The following is a 14,870-nucleotide window of genomic DNA, read 5'->3' as shown; positions in this document are numbered from 1 at the left end:
TTGCCTTAACGGGATTTGAACCCAGATCCCTTGATGTCTGGTCAAGTGTCTCAGCCAGTTCAGCTGCCATGGAATCCTGTTGTACTCCAAAATTTTGGGGGCTTTAAAGGAACAAGATCTTATGGCGAAATACTGTACCTAAAATGTCACAGATATTCATAGTCATGCAAGTACCACCACTGCCCACAAAGACAGAAGCACTCAGCTGGACATTGAGGGATTCCAGCGCAAATCCCAGTCAAGGGGAATGATTTTTACCCTTTGAAATTTCAGCATTAAAAGTGATTATTTCAATCCTGCTAAATTTAAAATTTGATGTCATTTGAAGCTAAGAGTAGTCCCCCGGCTGAAATCTTAGGTTTTTACATCCATCTTAGTATGGATAATATGACAATACGTCTACAATGAAATTTGCAACTATGACCTGGTCCTGACTAGCAAACATAATTTATTTATTCAATATATTGTTCTGTTGGCCAGGCATGTGGAATAGGACATAGTCATAGAGTAATACAAAGAATAGAATTAGAACGATAAACGAAAATACACACTTCAATGAAATATAGCAGTTGAAACCATATAAAATTTAGAAAAATACACTGAAACACAACATACACACCATTAAAAGTAATACAGCTGACATGAACTTCTTCACAATGCAATAGCTCTAGATTAGCAGCTTCTCAAGTTCAGTTGTAAACCGATCTGCAGAGGATTTATTGTGTATAATAATTAGCAATTTGTTAAAAAGAAGTGAAGGAAAATGATCGGGATCTTTCTTAGATATGGCTCAAGACTGGTGAATGAAATAATGTATGTCACCACTCCCACGAGTGAAGTCATGATGTGCAGATGAGTTAGGCAAAAACCACTGAATTTTCCGTGGAAGCAATGCAGAATGAAAAAATATATTTGCATGGTAGTGTCATTGTTTAGTTTGAAATAGTCCTGGAATTACCTCATTGATTTTCCAGAAAATATTAGGTTATAGTAACCCATGTGTTTTCTAGGAATGGGTTTGAATAATAAATATCATACAATTGATTGGTATATCAGAACATATTAAATATGCCATATTCTGCTAAACTGCATTATTTCTATGCAAAAAGCCACATCACTTTACCAAAACTTTGATATTCTAGGAGGAATTCCATTCAATAATAAATTTTGGTTGAAACAGTGGAATTTGTGGGAAAATTGGAGTTATGACTACAAACATATTTTCTAAAAGTTGCATCGCATTTTATCGTTGGAAAGAACAATTGGAATACACCTGATTTGGGTAGATAGTACATTGTTTATTTATGTAGGCAAAGCTGTTATAATATTCAAATTTCAAATGCTATTACAACTCTAAATATTAATTTAACTTTTATTACTTAAATATAGAATATTGAGGGGCAGTCAAATAAAAACCAAACACCTGCTACAACAACCAGTCTGCACACTAAAAAGGACATAACCCAACAGCTGCATGTGCCTGTGAGTTGTCACTATGCAATTCTCCTACCACAGCGACGGCAGTATTGACGCATAAAAAGCTGGGTCCTAGCTTTTAGTGGACTGTGTGAGTTGTCACAAGGCAGTTCCCCTACCACAGTGATGACAGTATCGATATGTAAAAAGCTGGCTTCTGGCCAGACTGTGTGTTATGGTGGGTGTTCGGTTTTTATTTGATGGCCCCTAGTAAAACCAGCAGTATAACTATTTACAAAAACTGTTCCAGTCAATGGCTTTTGAGTTAGTTTAGTTCTAAACACTCTTGTGAAAGAGTTTCATCAGAAATAATTGTTTTTTGTAACATAGTACGAGCAGAATTAGAACTCTGACCTCTTGGTTAACTAATGGTAACACATCCATTTCGCCAGTAATCAATTCTTATTTAAACTTTATATTTTCAAATATGATGATTCATTTCAAGATTTAATGCATTGTTTTTTTATCTTATATTCAATATTCAAAGCAAAGTTTATGAAATAATTTTGACAGTGAAGCTTAAGAACCACTTGGAAAATACTCCCTGAACAGTCAACAAAATATAAGAAAGTTAAATAGCATGATATATCATGTAATATTATATTTTCAGAATGCATTTCACCTTATTTAACTTTTAGGTGTTTTGGGAGATATTCAGGTGTGGAACTGGCGTGAAAAGGTTCAACTCCAATCCATAAATGAACCACAAGCCATTTATGGTGCTGCCATTGATCATGGAAAACTTATTACTGTGGGAAAAAATTCATCTATCAACATTTATGATATTAATAGATTGCAACTTGAAAGTTCATTCAAAAGAACGTAAGAGAATATTTTCTTATATTACCATTTTCAATATAAAAAATAATAAAAAAACAAAACCTTTTTTATGACAATCAATAATATAGCTGTGGTCTGACATTTCTGGCTATCAAGTATGTATGGATCTTCACCCTACAAGGGTAATAGTAGTGCCTTGATAAAAATTTCCTCTACATCTAAGTAGGAATAAAAAAAATGTTAAGAGCAACATCAGAATACAAACATTAATCTATTCAAAAGTTTTTGATGTGGAGAATCTCAGTTCCACACAATAAAATATGTTCACATTTGTCGAAACAACTGCATTGAAATTTCTTGCTGATTAAAACACAATGACCCTTGTGTGACATATAAATCATGTAGGCAGTATAATTCTTGAAAATGTTAGATATCTTTTTTAATTTGCTTCACTGTTTTTTATTGTGCTATGTTAATATAATGATTGGTGATTTTCACCATAGCACCTAGGGTCTAGAATGAAATGATGTTTGAAATATCTGTACATTTTTACAGATCCTCATATGCGCATCTAGATGATTGAAGATGGTAGGATCAAACAAGAGATATATTGTTTGCCATAATAAAGATGTCACCCGTAGAAAACTCTGACGATGAAATAATAGACCATAACTGAAAGATTTGCTAGTAGTGAAAGGAGGAATAAAACACTGGTGAAAAAGTAAATCATTAGAAAAAGAAAATAAGGCCAAATGAAAACAGCTTTTTGGTTAGAAAGCCTATTTTTTATTAAATGAATAACTTGCATCAATATTCCCTTCAATGAATGCAATTTTAAGTGTAATACCATTTCAAATGACGTAAGAAAAATTCTTTAGGGAGTAAATAGGCATGCATATCATTATTTAAATGGAAAAGAAATGAAGATACCTATATTTATGCAAGAATAAATGAATGGATAACCAATCATGAAGATGAGAAAGGTGACTCCATAAAAACCATTGGAGCCAAAATTAACTGAAGATATAGCGAACAAACAAGGCTCAAAATAGTGTGCAAGGCAAAAAACCATTATGAATAATAAAAATTAGAAAAGAAAATAATGTGAAAGCTGTAAAATGTAATTCATGACAACTACATAACAGAGGAAATGTTCTTTAAGAAGAATATCTTTTTCCCCATACCAAGCAGAAAAATGTGAATAAAATTGAACAGTTAACATAATAGTTCATTCATCGAAGGCTATCAGAAGAACGATCTACCTAAGAATAGAGGGAAAAAAGTAAGAGAATTTAAATGGCCAATTGGAAAAAAATAAGAATCAATTGTCACTATTTTTTCTCTCAGGCTCACTTAGAGAATGGAATAAAAGAAGACCAATCAATCTTGATTGCATTTTTGTGGCTAGTTAAAGCTTTGTTATATGGAAATGAATATCAACAATGGCTTTAGACATTGTGGTTGAGTTCCTAGATATCCTGAATTGGGATGAACTATCATCACTACATGTTTACTTTATGCTCAGAGCATGGAGAAATGATCAGGTGTGGACTAAGCAATGGTGAAGTAAAAATAAAGGGAAAAGACAAAGGTTAATGTTAATCGGTTAATGGTACATCAACGTTAATAAAAAAATAATGAGTTAATTAGAGAAGGTGGAGAGCAAAAAATGAAATTAAGGAATTATGCAACTAGATGCATGGATACAGAAAAAAGGAATGAACATGCTGTGATTTACCAATGACATATGTAGTTTACTAGTTGAGAATAAAGATGTAATGGACAGATTTTTCTTTGGGTAGAATGGAAGGAAAAATAATATAAGCAAATATTATATATGCATAGAAACTTATACATTCATGGATTTTGCTATACCTTTAGTGGAATTGCTGTATCTCTGTTATCTATACCAAGTATTAAATGTGGAATTGCTTTATTTCTGCTATCTATACAAAGCCTTTCACATTTTTATTGCGAAGAGTAGCCTATGTAAGATAATAATAAAAATAAGAGAGAGATTATTTGGAAACACTCTGTGAAAAAAGAATTTGTTGAAGACTATAATATAAGTGAGAACAATGGAGAAGACCAATTTTGAATTATGACGAACAAACTAAATGCAGAAGGTGCATGGAATGAGTTCAAGCGTCATGCAAAGGAATCAAGAGATCAGTAGAGAAGAAAGTAACCAGGAAGGTTACTAGAAATCAACCTTATAATTTAAAATCAACAATAATGATACATTTATCCTAGTGAAATATGCAAATGCCAAAACCTTTTCATGCTTTTCATTGAATCGCTAAAACGTTTTCCATTATTTTGAAGCCTATTATCTAAAATGGCTTCAGAAATTGAAAACTATAAGCCAAAAGCTAATCTTTGACTTCCATCATAAAAATTTTGGGAGACTTCTCAATTCCTGAATTAGTTTAAATTTCCAAAGTATTTCTTCCCAATCATCAGATGAGAAAAATTTGCAGTACATACAAATTACAAAGAAAAACTTACAGACTAAATGACTACACATAATGGATGAGCAATAAAAACAAAGAATAAAACATTAATTTTGGATTAGGGTCGTGAAGCATTACAAGGTGTGTATAGCAGGTGGAAATGTGAGTCATTTGGTAAGAATTTTGTTTTTTGGTACATGCCTGGTGAGTATGAAGGCCGGGACATCAATAGAGCACTGTTCTTGGCCAAAAATTCACAAACATTAAGTGAGCAGGGAGAGCAGGTACATTATTGTGGAGGTGTGTAGCTATGAATTCTTTCACTAGAAATATGGGCGTTTTTTTCGTATTGCTACATGCAAACACCATTGAACTTGTAAGTAGTACTCTTTATTGATTGCTTGATCATGTGGTAAGAACTTAGGATGCACTAAGCCTTGCACCAAGTACTATGCAATATTACAAAATTTTCATTAATTATTGAACACATCTCATAGCTCATTTAGTAGAAACTCATTGGTCATTATAAAATTAGGAATAAGTCAATTAAGACTCTAGTTAAACCTCAACTAAATTTATACAACACCTGAAGTTGGAATCAATTTTTTTGCCATTAATAAATCTTCACAAATGATATACTATTTACAATTATATACCAATGAAATTATAAAAATAGGATTGTTAAATTTATACAGTAAAATATATATGATATACATGAGATATAGCTTAGCACTAGAGAATTAATTTTTACTCAATTTGTCATGAATTATTGAAATTTTCATTTGGAATAACTTGGTATATGTAGATCAACCTTTCCTAAAGAAAGAGACATTTCAGGCGTGATATGGTGGAATATCATGATTAATTAAAAATTGGCAATTTTATTTTTTGGAAAATTGCCAATTTTTAATCAACCCTTTCCTAAGTTATTTACTCCAATTAATCTAATACTTGAAAATGTATGCATTTTGCAGAACGCAGCGAGATGTGATATCAGGCCATGCTTCAAGGGTATTTGCAGTTAAGTTTCACCCAATCAATGAGAATGAATTTGTTACTGGTGGTTGGGACAACTTAGTCCTTTTTTGGGACAGACGGCAAGCACAACCAATACGTCAAGTGTTTGGGCCACACATCTGTGGAGAGAGTATGGATATTACATCTGATGGAGAAAAAGTATGACCAAAAAATTCAATAAGTTAAAATAAATTGTTGCCAAGTTGACATTTGTTTATTTAAATAGTTATCCAGCAACTAATTTTATTCAACATTTCAGTTGTTGACCTGTTCATGGTCTATGAATGACAGTGTTCAAGTATGGGATTATAATACAACAAAACTGATTTCAGCTGTATCTCAGGATCAGAATTATCCCAAGGTATGTCTTCTCAATATTCTGCTTTTGAAAACACTGCCATCTTCCACTATATTGAAAACTTTATAATAGGTGTTTCAACTCACTGAGTTTCTATCAGAGTGTGCATATTCTTGAGTGTCATTCAATATTGTTGATATGTTTCTATAACACCTGATAATGGGTCAGTGAAACATGCATATGAAAAATGAATGAAAAATGAGAATAAGATCAAGTAAACCATTTCAGGTTAGAAAGAATGGAAGTAATGCATAATGAAGAACCAAAAATAATATTCTTTTCCACTTGATATAAAAATGTATTAGATGTGCAATTTGATTCACTGAATAATCATAAAGCATAAGCCGTCAAAAGCTCTTAATAAGTTAAGAGCCTAAGACCTAATACTTTTTCCTATGTAGTGGAAAGTGCACATTATTTTTGACTGTTTTTATCGGTTCTTCCATTGATATATTTCAGTACTTTAGGTACTGAGTTAAGAGTACTTGATAAGATGGAAAGTATTTAGATCTAAATAATGAGTTATCACAACATGTGATTTGGAGTTAAAGGACATTTTGGGATATTCAAAAGGGAAGGGCCATTTTCTCATATTGAAATATTCGCAGATTAGAACAGAGTTGTATGAATACAGCACCATCTAGTGATTATTTCCGAAGCCACTGAAGTTATTGTTTTGATTTACCTGTCGGTGAATGCAGACAATCATGTCTACAAATATCGTCCCTCCCCCCAGTTGCAACATACATGCCATGATTTGATTTTTGGGGGCAAAAAGTTATCAGCCGCCCAAATTCCTCGAGAGTTGTGCCTAGTTTATGGACCTACTGTAATGAGCAAAGGAAAGGCTAGACAATGGTGTCAAGACTTCAAAAATGGTCGCAAAAATGTGCATGAAGAAGAATGGAGTGGCAGACCCTGTATTCAGACTGATGAAATCATTCAACAAGTGAACCAAGAACTGAAATCTGATCAATGATTAGTGCTCTGGCTGATTAATTACATCTGGTTGGATACACCACTATTAACATGATTGTTACAGAAAATCTCAGATATCACAAATGGTGTGCGAGGTGGGTACTGAAAATGCTTCCAAACCAACACAAAAAGCAAAGCATGTTATATTAGACGAGAATTTTTGGATGACTGCGGACAGTCCAGCCCTTGCACCAAGTGACTATTTCCTCTTCCTGTACTTTAAGCAGAGCTTAGTGAATGGTTTGAAGACGATGAGGAACTCAAGACTGCCATTGTCTACTGTACCAATTCCCAAGTGGTGAACTTCTATGCTGAGGGATTAAAAAAGCTGGAGCAGCTTTCCAAGAAAAGCTTCAAAATGAACGGCAACTATTTTGATCGTGTTTCATCTTCTAAGATAATGTCAAACTGTGCTGATTACAACTAATATTTTATACTTTGGTGCAACAGAAGGAACTCAAATAATGATTAACTAATTTGAAATTATTGTTTTCATGATAACTGTTGTGGTCTTTGTAAGCCAGCAAAAATGTATGGTAGTTTTTTCACCTGGAAAAAAAATTAATTAATTCCTATAGTTTTCACTAAACCATTCTAAATTTCCAGAATTATGCTGGAAAATGGGCTACAAAAGAATTGGTGATTTGTGGAGGAACAAATCCAAATGTACTAAGAGTGTTGGTCCCAAATGAAAATGCCGTAAGTATTCTAAAATTTTGCTGATAGGCATTTCATTCCTATTAGAGAAATATGCATTTTTTAAAGGGAGTCAACCTTGTAGATTTTAAAACAGGGTTGTATGTACCCATATCTTGCCTGGGATTTCTTAATAACTAATTATGTTATGCTCAACTTTTGGTGATTTTATTAAACCAATTTAAACCATCCTTTTAAGTCGCATAAAAACTGACATACTAAGTTTTCTTCCATAATTCCGCATATCACTAGAAAAAATAAATTGATACTTGGTCAGCAGATTTTCTCCAGGAGTTTAATTAGGAATCTAGAAGTTTACATCATATATGAAATCCTTGAGTGCATTGTATCTGTGGAATAAATTTGCTGTAGTTTTATTAATGAAAACAATAGTGAGAGACAGGAATACAGTTAAAGGAGATATAAAAGGTTTACTAGTGAAAGGGCACATCAAGAAAAATGGAAATACGCATCTGAAAAAAATATTGAAAGCTTTAAATGAAACTATCAGAAGATTAAATAGGGGAATGACAAGGAAACAATGGATTACAAATGAGATTATTAAGATATAGCTTTGAGAAGGAAATGTAAGAATTTTAATACAGAATTAGGAAAAAGAAAGCACAAAGAGTAAATAATGAACTGAGGTGCGAAACTAATATGTTGAAATGAGCATGGTAGAGGACAAGGTGCAAGGATATGGAGAGTTTTCTGAGGAAAGATGTAATGGGTGAAAAGTAAAGAATGGTTATAGCACATAAGGTAGTAAGAAGGGAAAATATGGGCACATTAAGGCAGGAAAGTTATTGAACCAGGAAGGATTCAACAGGTATGGAAAGAATGCATGGAGGTTCAATATGGAAAGGATATTATGCCAGTAAGTTTAGACATAGAAAGAGAATGTGATGTGCATGGGGATACCTTAGAACCAGGCATACATGACCACAAGATAGAAAGGGTATTAAGGGGATTGACATTATATCAGTCTGTGAGGGGGATACATAAAATTTTCCTGCAGACCCACTTAAAAGTGTAGAAAAATGTGGAAATATGAGTTTTTATGGGTTAATACGTAGCATAGTATTGGTTAATTTATGTGGTAGGAATTTGGCAAGAATATTCCATCAGATCAGTGTTTTCATCCCAAAAAAAGGGAAAGGCAGCCGTAGGTGAGAATTCAAGAACAATGATTTGATTTCACATACAGTTTATGTGGTATTATGATCATCGATGAAAGGATGGAGAATGGGGCAAATGGGCACTTAAGTGATGACGAGTTTGACTTCAGAAGTGAGAGATGTATTTGTAATCCCATACCAGCACCGAGGTTACTAAGAGAAATGAGCACAGAGTACAATCAGGATATATTTATTTGATTGAATAATATAATGAAATAATTAATGAAGCCAAGGGAGCAGGAAAACAAAGAGTCAAACTCAAAATCAATGACCCCAAAGGCCATCCTATCTCCAACTACAGCATCCTAGCAAATAGTTTCAATGAATTTTTCTCCAAAACAAGTGCCCCCCTAAATTCAGCTCACCCATTGGAGCCAAGCTTTACCAGCTCTTGCAAATCCTTATTTCTTTACCCCTGCACAGACATAGAATTGAAAAATATTTTTCAGAATCTACGAAATAAATTTAGTTCAGGGTTGGATGAGATTCCCAGCCCAGTTCTTAAACGCTCATTTCATCTGATCAGGACACCTCTATTACATATTATAAATGAATCCCTGCTGCAAGGAATATTCCCACCTCCTTTGAAAGTTGAAAAAGTTATCCCGCTCTATAAAAAGAAAAGTAGCCCCCACGAAATGAATTCTTATCGCCCAATATCTCTGCTAAATCAGTTTAGCAAAATATTTGAGAAAGTGTTTCTCAATCGCCTCATCCCATATGTTGAAGCTGAGAAGATTCTGTCAAAATTTCAGCATGGTTTTTGGCAGAATAGGTCCACCAAATCTGCTACTTATCAGGCAATAGATAATATATTGACAGCTCTTGATTGCAAGTTAGAATCTGTAGGAATGTTCTTTGATTTTTCTGACGCATTTGGCTCAGTGAATCACAATTTACTATTGCAAAAAATGCATAAATATGGCATTAGGGGCAATGCACATGACTGGTTAGTCTCATATCTTCAGGGCCATCAGCAGCACGTGGTTTTGCTCAATGATAGAAAAAAATTCATCTCTCCTGGTAAAGTTGTATGCCAAAGTGTCCCACAGGGTTCAGTTCTGGGTCCTATCCTGTTTCTCCTCTACATTAATGACTTACCTGAGAATATAAGAACCAACGAAAGGGATGATCCACTCTTATTTGCAGACGATACCAGTATCATACTCACTGCTTCTACAGTCCAAAGTTTAACAAACAATGCTAAACAAACCGTTCAACATCTGAACTCATGGTGTAGCAGGAATCAGCTGAATTTAAATGTGGAAAAGTCCCAACTACTTTACTTTGCAAATAAAAACAAAAACATGGCCACTTTTGCAATTGAATCAAGTGCAAAACTAATTTCCCAAGTGCCCCATGCAAAATTCCTAGGAATAGTTCTAGAAGGGCGGTTGTCCTGGTGGGAGCATATATGTCACCTGGGCAAAAAACTGAATACCATTTGCTTCCTTATTAGAAGCATCAGGTTTACCGTAACAATGGATGGCCTCATGTCAATATATTATGCAAATATCTACTCCAGTATAGTATATAGTATCCTTTTCTGGGGTTCTTCTCCGCTTGCAGACACAATATTTAAAATTCAAAAGCGAGCCGTACGGCTAATTGTCAAAGCAGAGCATAATGATCCTTGTCGTCCATTATTCCATAAATTGAACATTCTACCTTTGCCATGTATTTATATCTATGTATTACTGGTGTACACCTTTGTAAACCTTTCAATGTATGACACAAAGTGTGGTATTCACCACTATGGGACCAGGTCTAAAAATGATCTGCACCGAACTTACGTAAGAACTAGAACCACCGCACTAGGCCCTAAATCTATGGGTCTCCTTATGTTTAATAAGCTAAATGAGGACCTGAAATCCAGCACAAACATTTGTCTATTTAAAAGGAAATTGAGAGCTTTTCTTCAAAGGAATTTGTTCTATTCTATTAGGAATTTCATGGAACATGAAACTTAGAATAGGTATATGTATTACATTGTGTATTATTGTATATATTGACGTGTCCTATACTATGTGTACAATTTTTGTATGATGCAGTCTCTGGACAAATAAACTTATTATTATTATTGTTTCATGGATTTCAAGAAAGGGTTCAAAAGAGGAACTTCAGTAGAATTAATTACAGAATTTATGGCAGCAAATAGGAATAGATTGAAGGGATAGGCAACTCATCTGCAATCTGTACATGTCTCAAGACAGGTTGGCTGTGTGTTGCAGTTGGAGCTTGGGGTATGCAGTGCCTTTTCAATTTCACTAAGACAGCCTGACAACAGTGAAATTTTAATTGTTCATATTACATTAGCAAGTAGCTCTTTTTTTAATAAATGCAGGACAATATTAATGACATGAGATAGACAATACATTCAAGCAAAGTGTCCAATTCACTTTTTCAATGGATCCACACTCAGAAACAAATCCAGTGCTGGCCCTGATGAACTTCCTGGTTAAGTTGTTCATCACTGTTTTGAAGCCAAAAAAGCACCCCTTTTGTATTTTATCAATGGATCTTTGATACAAGGGATTTTCCCATCCCAATTAAAAGAATCAAAAGGAGTGCCCATTTATAAAGACCGTGGCTGTGTTAATGATTCAAACAACTACAGACCAAGAGCCATCCAAAATACATACATCTGCTAAAATATTGGAAAAGGCCATGTATATGCAAATAGCATTTTATCTCAAAAAGACTTCCTACTTTCCAATTCTCAGCATGGATTTAGATCTGAAAGGTTTACCACAACTGCCATATGTCAGGCAATCGACAGCATACTTAATTCATTAGATGCTAAACGCAAAACTCTTGGAATATTTTTGGACTTTTCAAAGGCTTTTGACAATGCAAACCACAATAGACTGCTAATTAAACTCAATAGAATAGGAATCGAGGAATTCCTCTAAATTGGATGAAACCCTATATTCTCAATTGCACTCAGAAAGTAATGTTGTCAGTAGATGGATTAAAATATTCATCCAAAGTTTACCAAGCTTACATAGGCATTCCACAAGGCTCAACCCTTGGACCACTCCTTTTTCTGATATATATCAATCAACTACCTAACTGCTTAAGGAATTATGAAGGAATAATACCAGTGTTGTATACTGATGACACTAATGTAATAATATCAACACAAACATGTCCCAGCCTTATGGAAAAATCTAAGTCTGTCACACTTGCGATAAACAAGTAGTGTAAAGATAACTTCCTAGACTTCAATGTAATTAAAAGTAAAATAGTATATTTCACACGCAATAAGAATGAGACAATCTGCTGGTAAAAATCAATGACCAATCAATTGAGCACATGACAGAATGTAAATTTCTAGGTATTTCTCTATGGGCAAATATTTCTTGGGATCCACATTAAAAGCCCTTCAACAGAAGCTCAGTTCAACTTGCTATTTATTAAGATACCTGTATGAGACTACAAGCAAAATTGTACTACTCAATTAATACTATGGGGAAGTATATTCAAATATATAGTATAATATTATATGGATCAGCTGCTATTTCTCAAACCATCTTTAAAATACAAAAGAAAGCGATAAGAATAATAACTGGGAAACATTACAATGCTCCAACAAGGCCTATTTTTCATGAATTAAATTTGCCACCACTCCCGTGCATCTACATTCTGTTTTTAATTCTGCACATACAAAAGGAACTTTGGCAACTATTCTGTTAACTCTGGCTATCATCATCATTACACCGGAGGAAGGCACAATATCGATTATGGGAATATAAGGACTAAAGCATTGAAATTAGGACCCCATGAAATGGGCATCAAATTATATAACAAACTACCCAAAAGTATAAAGGAACTACTGCATTCAGGCATAAATTAAAATTATACCTACAATGTAATATGTTCTACTCGGTTGACGAATATATCAACAATATTTCTGGCCAGTAAGTTCATACTCTTAGTTTATAGCAACATTCATAGTGTAAATCATATTAATGGTAAAAGATTTTTCTAAATTGATATTTCATGTGCATGTTATAGTCAATGTTCTGGGTTTGTGCCAAATATTATGTAACAGTGAGCACCATTTTTAAAATTTTGATTGAGTCTGTATCTTTACTCTTTGACGTGCCTTATATCATGTACATACACCACCCACCCACGTATTTTTGTATTATAATCTCTGGGCAAATAAGCAGTAATAATAATAATAATCCTAAACTATGTCCACTAAGTGGCAAATTAGAATTAAACCAAGCAATGTATGCTTGGAATTGAAAGGTATCTCTGTTAATAATAGACCTGAATATCGATCCTTAGTTTCTATGAAATTCTACAAGTTCCCAGGGCTGGTGTAAAATGTTGTCATTCTTAGCATTTCATTATTATTTCGTAGTCTACTATTTATGGTAGGTTTTGGATGGACATAGATTTAACACTACTACATTTCATAATATCATCTAACAAGATGCAACTCACACCCCTCATCAAATCCAACTGTTAAATTCTTCATACATTCTAACTCCTTTCATTATGTCAAACATACCTGACCTTTTCCTATCCCTTCCTCGTTTACCTAGCAATTTCCTCTCTATCACAATCTCAAAATTCCTTCCCCGTTCAAATTTCCCTTCATACACCTGTCCTGTTTCCTATGGATTTCTCCCAAAAAACTTCTCTCCTCCCCATCGCCATATCTAGTACTACTTACCATGTTTTCCTTTACATACATTTTACCTTATCCATCCTTCTCAATGCCCATATCTCAAAAGGCCTCCCATTTATGTCTATCATTTTGTTTCAATGTTTCAGCACTATAAAAGGCCACACACTAAACCAAAGTTTTCATGAATGCTCCGCTCAGCATTCTTGTCATCAATTCCCTTTTCCTTGTTAAAGCTTCTTTTCTCAATGGAATTCATCTTTATGTCCCAACTACAAATTTGGCTGGAGGAATGCATTAGATCAGTGTTAAGTTTCTTTTCCAAGCAAGGGAAAGACCACAGAACATTTGATTTCACTCAGTAGTATTAAGATCCAAAAATTGAATACAATAATAAGTTATAAGGAAGCCAATATGCTATAAAAAATGATATAAATTAGACGGATGAAATTCTGGGTGAGTCAGCTTCCTTGAACGTGAAATTTTTTTGGGGACTATGATCCAGTAACGATATATATAAATGTGAAAATAATCTGAATTTGAAAAAATTCTAACACATCTAAACAAAATATGCACCTGGCTTTTAAGTACATACTAAATTCTCTTTTTAACTTACCCAAGTAGTAGGAAATGATTTCACGTGGTTTTGCAGATGAAATACTGATAATACCTTGATTATTCGATCTAGGTTCTAGGAGGATTTTCCAACCTTCCAGGTGGTGTATATGCAATCCAACTTTGCAGCTCAAAAATGTCATGGGCAATTAAGCAAAAAATGGTTCAGTCTAAGAATTCAAGATTAAAATTGCCCACTGACATGGAGGAAGATATCAATTTGCCAGCACTGACATTTTGCTGTGGGCCAAATCTTTATTATATCTCGAATAAATAAAGTTTTATATTATTAATGAGAAATCTTCGTGGGATATTATTTATTTCTAATGAAGGTAATATTAGAAGAATATCTAAAAAAAAGTAATTCTTTTCCCCACTATTTTGACTAATACACACAAAGGCAACTCTTTGGTACTTTCCAATGAAATATACCATGTAAAGGGTTTTAGAAATGCAATTTTTCAAGCACAATATTTGATATTTTTTATACTTGAAGATGGTCTGAAATTCCAATTAATTCAATTGGAATAAATGGAAAAGGTTAGCAACAATTTAAGAAAATAGTTTTCCCAAAATAAAAAGTAATTTGAAACTCAAATTTGTGAACAGGCATTAAAAGGTTACAACATATAACAGAAACAACAACTTAGTTTCTAACTAAACATGTATAAAAATATATT

This window comes from Hetaerina americana, unplaced genomic scaffold (assembly GCF_022747635.1).
Source record: "Hetaerina americana unplaced genomic scaffold, ioHetAmer1.1.p SCAF_4, whole genome shotgun sequence".
In the NCBI taxonomy this organism is placed as follows: Eukaryota; Metazoa; Arthropoda; class Insecta; order Odonata; family Calopterygidae; genus Hetaerina; species Hetaerina americana.
This window is presented reverse-complemented; position numbering follows the sequence as displayed.